Source organism: Pteronotus mesoamericanus, unplaced genomic scaffold (genome assembly GCF_021234165.1).
Source record: "Pteronotus mesoamericanus isolate MK-2021 breed Mesoamerican mustached bat unplaced genomic scaffold, CSHL_Meso_final contig_78, whole genome shotgun sequence".
In the NCBI taxonomy this organism is placed as follows: Eukaryota; Metazoa; Chordata; class Mammalia; order Chiroptera; family Mormoopidae; genus Pteronotus; species Pteronotus mesoamericanus.
In genome coordinates, this window is record NW_026555258.1 from 28,200,348 (window position 1) to 28,210,526 (window position 10,179).

Here is a 10,179-nt window from a genome sequence, read left to right on the forward strand (position 1 = left end):
TGCAAAGGCCCTGAGGCCGGAGGCAGCGGGCCTTTGAAGAATTAAAAGCACTGAGTGTTGCTCTGATCCCTGGCAAGGTGGAACTGGAGAGGCGAAATGGGCCATGCATTATACTGTCCTGGAGAGCCAGCTGTGGCCCAGGGCTCTCTCTTTGGTTCTAAACCTGTTTCTGTTGACCCATCAGAGGTACTGACAAAGGGCTGGTCACATCTGGCAAGAAGCTGGAGGTGGGGAGGGCATGGTCAGCGAGGGGGTGCTTGAATTGGTGACTTTGGAAGCAGGTGGGACATTTTTGCATGATGACAAGGTGCAGGGTGTGGCCAAGAGAAGGAATGGCAAGGTCAAGGCAAGGAGGCTGTTTGAAGATGAGACCATACTTGTACACAGGGACACGGAGACTGACCAGGCAATGGGACTTGTCTGAGGTCACACAGCTAGGAAGTGGCTCTCCTGGTAGAGTTTTCTGTGCTGGGAGTTCCCGATTTCAGAGCGTGGTTCCTTTCTTGAATCTTCCCCTAGAGATGAAAACATAATACTTTTGAGTCAACAGCCCAGGCTGGGAGTCAGGAGGCCTGGGAAGAGCGTTGTAGCCAGCTGGGGGACAAGCAGGAGGACTTCCTGGAAGAGGAAGCAGCTTAGCTGAGCCTTGAAGGAGCTGGACGTGCAGAATGGCACCAGAGGAGCGAGCAAGCGACTGGCCTGGTGGCAGGAAGCATGGGAGCCCCTTTGGAACGGGCTCAAATGCAGCCGGGTTTGGCTCAGTCTCAGGGGAACAGCGTCAGGTCCTGGCCCGATACCAGCAGCAGCGGGGTGGGAGCGGCCGCCCTGGCAGAGAGGAGTGTTTGATCGCTGACATTGTTTAGAACTGTAGGCCCATCATGATGCTAAAAAGTCAGACTTTCAGTCGATATTATTGTATTTAAGCTCTCTGTAGAAAATACACCCCCTTATCGCCTATTCCTAGGCTGACTCTTCCCCCGCCACTATCCTTGCCGCTCCCCCACGCCCTCTTCCTAGCGAGGGGAGCAGAGCCACAGCAATAAGAGCAGGACTTCAGGCCTGGGCCCCAGAAGGGCCAGGACCCATGTCCACGGTCACCCAGCACCTCGCCAGGCCTGGGCTGCAGCGGCGCCCTGGGCTGCCCTTGGCAGCCAGAGCAGAATCCCCTAGCACCCTAGGTCTCTCCCCTCAAAACAGGGTGTCCTGCCGGGGCATCAGGACAGCACGGACACCCCTCAGGTTGCTTCCTCGCTCATAGATGTTTATAGAACCGCAGGGACCCTCGGACAACAGCCTGAGAGCTGGGTTTGATTATACCCATTTCACAGGTAGGGAAAACGAGACTTGGTGTAAAGCAGTGTAACTCCTAGAAGCAAGGCCTGCTGATGGCCCTGCATCCTCTGTCCTGATTGCACTTGCAACCTTTGCTGGGGTGCACACGCCCCTGCCACCCACGGCCACCCTGGGAGCGGGCAGTGATCTCACTGCACAGCGGAGGCAGCTCCCGAAGGCTGGGCAGTGCGGGGACCTGCCTGCAGCCCAGTCAGAGGGCCAGGGGATGGGGGCTGGGCTGTGGCCAGGGCTCAGAGGCAGCGGGTTTTTGCATCAAAAACTAGACATTTGCATCCTGTCTGGGATCTGCCACCGATCAGCCAGGTGATCTTGGACAAGTTACATCGTTCCCTGGGCCCTCGCTTCCTCACCTACAAAGTGAGGGGCTGAGACAAGATGATCTCTGCCATCCCTTGCAGCCTGAAAATCCTCTCTGAGAGTCTCCCCTCCTATTCTGGTGGCCTCTGAAGTGAGGTACGTAAGACATTCTTGGGGGTACAGGAAAGATATTACCTAAACAAGAAAATAATTTTTTAAAGCTCGGGCCCACCTGGCCGGGTGGCTCTGTTCGTTGGAGCATTGTCTGCTGCACGAAAAGGTTTCGGGCTTGATTCCTGGTCGGGGCACATACCTGGGTTTCAGGTTTGATCCCCAGTCAGGGTGCATACAGGAGGCAACTGAGCAATGTTTCTCTCTCACGCTTCTCTCCCCCACACTTTCTCTCTCTCTAAAAATCCATAAATATATCCTCAGGTGAGAATTTTTTTTTCATCTATAAAAAACCCTCGGTCCCTACTGCCGTAACCTCCTGGTCTTTGCTGTGCTGCTGTCACTTGAGACACACCACCACATTGGTGATCACACTTTGTTTGAATGAAGAGTGATCTCTCCATTTTTCTACCTGTTCCCAGGGCAGAGACCCCGTGGCTACCTCTAGGCCCATCCCATGGGGGTCTGTCTTGAACTGGAGACTTGGACAATGTGGGTTTAGCGGATGCGCCCCAATTTACTATTCCCTTGTGGGGGTGGCCGGGGCTCTACGGGTCTTTCTAGCAGCAAAGTTGTGGGGGCTGCCTTCCCTGCTGACCCCAAGGAGCCCCATCTGTGGCAGCCTAAGCCACCGTCTGGAGAAACGCAGCCCCCCTTGCAAAGATCTGAAAGGGCCCAGCTAGGATGGATGACCCGCTGGCCTCACAATTAGAAGACCTTTCTTCCCCAGCCATCATTGGAATTTGTCCCTCTGAGAATGACAACACAGATAAAGAACAAAGTATTTGGTGCAGTATCCAGGCACGGGATCAAAGGAAGCTTTGTTCCCTGTCTTAGAAGACTGTCCTGGGCCGGGGGTGCTGAGGGGTGACTGGAAACCTGGCTCCTACTCCTGGTTCTGTCCTGTTTGGGTGGCCCTGGGTGTGCTGACTCAGCTTCCCCTCCTGCACCCCGTGATCTCTTGGGGTCTGGCTAGCGCTCCTATTCCGAGGTATGAAGTCCAGGATCTTTTGGCGGAGGCGCTGCTTTACCGAGTGGTTCTCAAGCTCCATCTGCAAGGGCTGAGAACGGTCTGGGCTCCACACAGAGTGTGAGATGGGGGCAGCGCAGGGCATTGTGGGGAGGAGATGGGAGACTGAGCCATGCAAGAACCGTCCTAACCTGGAGCGAAGCCATCCCAGGGGCACGTGGTCAGGGGCCTCGGATCTCTGAAGGGCTGCCGCGGGGCAGCGGATGTGGTTGGTGGGGCTCCCGGCAGGGAGACGTGCAGTGGGGGAAATTGTAGGCTTCCGCTCAGGAGGAGGAGGAGGAGGAAGTCTAACGGCTGAGCCTCCCATCGCTAGCGCAGTGCAAGCCGAGACCACGGCTTTCTGGATGGGATGGTGTGGAAAGAAGGGCGGAGAGCTGGGCTGCGGCCCCGACCCTGGGCCATCCTGGGGCACGGTGTCTGTTTCTTGCCCCCAGATATAATAAGATCATTTGAGAATGGTCTGGCTAAGAATTAGATTAGGCAAGAATTAGAGCTTTGGATTCTTTAACGGTTTTGCTTACGTGCATGGATGCAGGGGGTGCACAGTTCAAGGTTAAAATATCGTGCTGGACTAGGAGGGCCTCATGGAGGAGCTTTCCCCGTGCCAGCCTCGGCTCCCAGCACCTTAAATGAATAGGCTTGTGGAATCCCTACAACTCCCCTGGACCTTAGGTTCTGTTATTGACCCTAGTTTACAAATGAGGAGACTGAGGTCCAGAGAGGTTTAGTATCCTTCCGCCAGACCCTCGCTGACTCTTGCCTCAGCCCAGTAGCCACTCCCATTTATTGAAGAGACGACAGCCTCTGCCCATCTCACAGCAACGTGCGGAGAGGCAGATGCCCGCGTGAGATGCGGAGGAGGCACGTCTGGGTTTGCAGCCGGGTCTCTGACCCTGAGGTGAGCTTCAACCGCCTGCCCCAGATGCCTGGCGTTCAGATAGTTTGGCTGTCGTGGGGAACACCTGTCCGGTTCTTGAGTGTTGGCCTGAGCCCGTGTTTATATATTACGACAAATATTTGAGTGCCTTGGCTGGTGTGGCTCGGTTGGTTGGAGCGTCATCCCATAAACTGAAAGGTATCAGGTTCGATACCCAGTCAGGGCACATGCCCAGGTTACTGGTTAGATCCCAGTGCAGGGGCGTGTGCGGGAGGCAGCCGATCGATGTTTCTCACATCAGTGTTTCTCTCCCTCTCTCTTCCCCTCCCTTCCCTTCTGTCTAAAATCAATAAGCATGTCCTTGGGTGAGGATAAAAAACGGAAGAAGAAGAAGAATATTTGAGGCCTTAGCTAGTGTGGCCCAGTGGATTGAGCACCAGCCTGTGAACCAAAGGGCCGCTGATTCGATTCCCAGTCAAGGCACAGGCCTGGGTTGCAGGCCAGGTCCCCAGCAGGGAGGGTGCGAAATGCAGCCACACATGGATGTTTCTCTCCCTCTCTTCCCCTCTCTAAAAATAAATGAAATCTTAAAAAAAGTTAAAAAAATATTAAAAAAAAAAAAAAGAAGAAGAAGAATATTTGAGAGGCAGAAAGCCCCCAGAGATCACAGCTCCAAAGTGGCTCCGCTTAGGAAGTCACGGTGTGCTCAGGGAGCCTGCAGGGGGCAGGTCCTGCTGCCTCCTAACTGCGCAACCTCAGAAAAGTGACTCCGTTGTGCTGAGCCGAGCACAACTTGCCGCAGCCATAAGAGGGGGGCAATTCTCCCTACCCCACAGTGGGTGTGAGGAGCATATTGAAGGGTGAATGGGAAGGACTCTGTAAATCACAGCGCAGGGTCATAAAGGGCGGTTCTCACAGCGTGGCCCCCGGGCCAGCTGCATCGTTGTCACCTGGCAACTCGCTAGAAATGCAGATTCTCGGGCTTCGCCAGACTTGCCAAATTGGAAACTGCAGAGTGGGCCCAGCAATCTGGTGTTCATCAGCCTTCCCGGCGACTCTGAGGGCTCTGAAGTGTCAGGCCCACTGCTGCGAGCAAAATGTCAGGAAGATCCCGTCACCAGGACTAACAGAGAGTCTGTCTTGGGGCCAAAGTGCCCCTGCAGCCTGGGACCCTGACGTTTTTGCTCTTTGTCCTCAGCTGGGCCTCCTGCCCTCCCTGGCCTGCAGGCCTCTCTGAACAAACCATCTGGGCGGAGCTCGGGGAGGCTGGGCACGGGGAGAGGAGGCCTCAGCGTCCTCTCTCCTGGCAGCTGTTACCGGTGCTACCTGGGGAATTGATTAAGGCTGAGCAGTGGCATTTATCACCATGTTAATAAGCAGGTGAGGGCAAAGCAGGAAGGAATTTCCCATCACCTCCTGCGTATGCAGCTGAGCTAGGAAACCAAGTACTGGCAGGTGCAGCAGCAGCAGGAGGCCTCGGTCATACCTGGGGACTCTTACCACAGGGACTGGGTAGAAGGATGAAAGAAAACTATTTCTGATTTAAAACCCCCAGCTGCTGAGATGTGGCTGATAGGCCAGACTCCCCCGGCTTGGTCACTGTCTCCAAGAGCCAAGATCTGTAGAGGCGGACCAGGCCTTGACTCCTGGCCACCAGCTCTGCCAGCTCTGCACACGCCCCTCCCTCATCAGTAATGCTCTCTTCCTCCTGAGCCCAGATAAGGAAGGCCTCAGAAGCTTCTTTCTCCTCCGCACCCTGCTTTGCAGCCCCTTGAGCCTATTGGAGCTGGCAGGAAACAAAAACCACTGATTCCCTAGACACAAGCCCAGAGTTAAGAAAGAAAATACAAGCCCTGGCCGGGTAGCTCAGTTGGTTAGAGCGTTGTCCCAATACGCCAAGGTTGTGGGTTCAGTCCCCAGTCAGGGCACATACAAGAATGAACCAATGAATGTGTAAACTAGTGGAACAACTCTCTCTCTCTTCTCTATCTCCTTTCCTCTCCTGAGTCCTCCCTCTCCCCAGTCCTCCTTCTCTCTCACAGGGTGGGGCAAAAGTAGGTTTAAAGTTGTTCATATGGAAAAATACAATAATTAATAAATAACAACACAAGAATAAGCGCTCTGTTTCGCATACTCACAACTGTAAACCTACTTTTGCCCCACCCTGTACTTTCCCAGGGCAAATGTTCTAACTACTTAATTGCAGGGGCTAAATCCACGTCAGCCCTGACCGGGTCGCACCACTGGTTACAAACTTTGACGCCTCCCACAGTTTCGAATGCCAGCTCCCTGGCTGGAATTCAGAGCCCTTGCCCGGCCCACCTTCCCGGCTGCAGCCTTCATTGCTCCTGGCATTTGCCCAGATCCCAGCCAAATCAGGCCCTTGTCATTTCCTGGATGTGCCTTTTGCTTCCCCACCCCGTGCCGCCTGCCCCTGCCTTCACCTCAGTGCTGCGCCCTGAGCCACGGTGCTGCCTGGTGCGGCTAAGCGCCATGTCTTCCACCTGGAGTCCCTTCCCTTCATTCTGTGCCAAGCTCCCTCTATGTGGCCTTTAACAGTTTAGCTCCAAAATCTGCCCTGCGGCCCTCACCAGCTCCCCAGATTTCCATCTCCCTGCTGCAGCCTGTTTAGTCTGTTTGCCCTGAATTGAGTTCGCTGGTTACTGATGATGTCAGCCTCTCCTGTCAATCTGAGCTCCTGAGGGGCAGCAGGGCTCGCTGGCTGTCCCCCGCAGCACCCAGGACAGGACAGGCTCCAGGAGGGCCGCAGCAATGCTGAGTGAACTCACGCTGGGCTCCAGGTCCCTCGCAACAGGGCAGGCTGTCTGCTAATCTGCGGGCCCGAGGCAGAGACCTGCCGGCAACGGAATGCGGACCCTGGCCAGACGCCCACCCAAGAGGGAGCTCTGGAGCGGCAGGCCTGCCTCCTGCCCACTGGGACCCTGAACAAGGCCCTCGCCCTCTCTGGGCCTCAGTATCCCTCTTGGTCCAAAGACAGGTCCAGAAACTCTGTCCAAGGAGTAGGCAGTGAGCAGGGAGTGGAGCCTCCAAGTTGTCAGTCTCCTGGATGTATCTTTAGAAAGTCCCGTGTGTCCCTTATCTTTCGAAACTGCCAGATAAGGGGATGGTGGGGCAATAAATCTGCAATGAGTTTTGGTCAGGGCCCAATGTGGGGGAACAAACAGGAAGAAGCCCTGTGCTGTGTCCCAGAGGGTGAAGGCAGGAAGGGCACCAGCCCTTTGAGCACCAGGCCGCTGCCAGGCAGACAGCTCCACCGCCCGCACGGCCCGGGTCTGGCGTGTGCAGCCTACAGAGCCCTCAGCGGTTCATCTCGACAGGTGGGCAAGGCAGAGGCATTTCCATTCTGTGGGCGGAAAGTCAAAACCGGAGATGGGACGAGATTTGCCCAAGGTCTTGGAGCGAATGGGTGTCAGGGGTAGGACTCTGCCATCTGACCGGCACACCTGCTATGAAAGGACAGGCCAGCCCCCAGGTCCTCACGCCCGGGATGGTGGGGTCAGAAGAGACTGGGGTGCTGGCGAAAGTGCAGTCCAGGAGCCAGGTTGGTCTCCCCCTCGGTGCCTCCCTGGGGACCTGGCCTGGGGGTACACAAAGCAAAAGGGAGGGCGATTTGGGGATGAATGGGTGGGTAGATGGATGAGCCCGACGGGTGGACAGATGGATGGACAGAGGAAAGAAGGAAGGAACACAGGGAGCAGGACAGGAGGAAAGGGAGGGAGCACCCATCAGCTGAGCTCCTACCTAGTACCAGGCGTGTGCAGGGTGTTTTACACCCACTATCTCATGTAATCCCTGGCAAGACCCGCTCCGTTAGCTATTAAGATACCCTTTCACAGGTGAGGATGCTGAGGCCCAGAGACAAACGGGGTCTAGGATTCCTCTCCCGCTGCCCTTGGCTCCCTCGCTGTTCAGTCCTGGGAGCAGGGGAAGGCCCTTAGAGGTGGTCCTGTTTGAACAGGGCCCTGGAAGGTGTTATGAGAGGAGGGGACGTCCTAGGAGCCCAGCTAAGTGCCCATGGACACATGCGGGCTGACCAGGTTCGAGGCAGAGGGAAGGGGTGTGAACAGAGATGGGGGTGTCTGGGAAAACACGATGCTTTGAGGGGAGAACAGATAAATCAGTTTGACTTAAGGGGCAGGTCTGTGGAGATGAGAAGGCCATCAGGGGAATCCGGCCGGGGGCGGGGCTCGCACCCCAAGGCTAGGTGAGGGCTTTATCCTGAGGACGAGGGGGGTCCTGAGGGAAATGACAGGGTTGGGGTCGGGGCAGGGTAGAAGCCCGGGCCGGGGGTGGGACGGGGGCTAGGAGCCACAGAGTCACCGAGAGAAAAGGCCGCCCAGGTCGCCGGGCACAGCTTGAGGGAGGGGCAGAGAGCAGGGAGGGACCCTACGGTAGGGGAGGCCGTCTTAGGAGGTGCCCCGCCTCTCAGGGCCCAGGGACCTGGCTCTGGGCAGTGTCAGATGTCAGGAGGAGGCGCTTCCTCAGGCTTAATCTCATCAGGTGGAAAGAGGCATTTTCTTGGCTCTGTGTCTGATTCAATCTGTATTTCCTGTGGGCCTGTGGCAAGGCATCTGTGCTGGACCAGAAGGACCGGAGGGCTGGGGGAGGGGAAATGGGGGCGGAGAGAATCTGTTTTTTACCTGGTGGCTGCAGGAGACCTCTGCCTCCAATGCAGATGGGGACTGGGGGTGGGGGGGATTCAAGGCGGGGCCCTGCCACCACCCCTCCTGCCCCAAGGGCCCCAGTCCCCTGAGCACAGGGCTGCGCTTAGCTGGCCTCTGTGCGGAGAGCCCTGCCAAAAAGATGCCCAAACACACTCTTCAGGGTCTTCTTGACCAGCACGGATTGCTAGCTTCCACTTTGCTTGTCTGTGCACTCCATCAACATGGTAAGCACCGGGGGTCAGGACTTTGTGCCTAACAGGCTGCTTTGCACTTTCTGGTTTGGGATTTTTATTCAGATCCACCAAATGTAGGGCCATCAGCAAGTACCTGTCAGGCCCTAAATCAAACCTCGTGTCCTGTAGACATTGGGACCACAGCACTGTTAACAGCAGGCATTTGTTGAACGCTAAGCTCTCACCCAGCATTGCTCCTTGTGCTGTGTGGATTTTCTCATTTAACTGTTAGGGCAGTCCTGTGAGAAGGTGTGGACCTGGGACTACACAGGTTGGCTTTGAATTCCAGCTCAGCTGCCTCTTAGCTGTGTGATTTTGGGCAAGTTACTTAACCTCTCTGTGCCCCAGTTTCCTCACATGTAAAAATGAGCTGATAGTGTTTATGGAATTGCTGTGAGGGTTGAGTTAACACATGGAACATACTTCACACATCATAAGCAATGTAAGTGTTAGCTTTTATTTTGTTATTGTTGTTACAATGCCTGGTTTTCCTGGTGAGGAAACAGACACACTAAGTAAGTTGCCCAAAGTCACACAGGTATGACGGACACACAGGTTCTATAACCAGGGTGTTTAACCGGGTACCCAAATAGCCACACGTGGCTACAGAGCACTGGAAATGTGGCCGTGTGGCTAAGGAGCTGAACTTTCCATTTCTTTTCATTTTAACTTTAAGTTAGAAGCCACGCAGGACTGTGTTGGACAGAGCCTGGGTCCCACAGCCCGTGATCGCGTTTAAATGATTCCAATGTGCATTCGAAGTTGCAAACCACTGCCCTGTGCTGGAGCAGCCTGTCAAGGTCAGGGCATCTCATCTTGTCCTGCTCTTGGCCATTTCCCTGGGCGGCGTAAACCTGTGGGAAGCAGTGACTGAATTGCTTGTCTCTGGTCCCCTCCCCCGCCCACCCGCACTGGGCCTGGCGCAGAATAAGCCCTAAGCGAATGATGGGTCAAGGTTGAGGACTGAATTACATCATATTCGCCTCTCTTTACAATCCTTCTTGGGTTTTTCTGCTTTGAAATGTCCTGTTCTCTGGTTCAGGATGTTGAGCTCTTTAAGAAGCTCGTTCTAGAGTCTTCTCTTTCACACGCAAGTTGTCAGAGACAGGGTTACTAGGATTTAGAATCATTGCATGTAAATCAGAGTTTCCTGGAGGCCTGTGGTAGGTGGTAGGGGGAGCAACTTGTTCCTGTTTGCCTGCGACTCCCCCGGTTTTAGTATTTGGATGTCCTCCAGCCCGGAATTCCCCCTGATCCCCGGCAAACCGGGAAGGCACGTCACCCTGCTTCCAGGGGGAGCGACGATGCCTCTGCTTGCTTTGAAGGAGGGAAGAAAACTAAACCTGAGGAATGAGACCCTTATCCCTTCAGACCTGTTGCTGGCTTGTGGAAGGCAAAAATAAAAGCAGCTGGTGCCAAGGAGTGACCGCTAACCAGGGCCTGGCCTCAGATGGACAGAAGTGACCCGATAAAAATCTCCCTAGCGAGACGCAGCTGAGACCTGTGGTTTCTTATGTCCACCCGGCGAGGAAA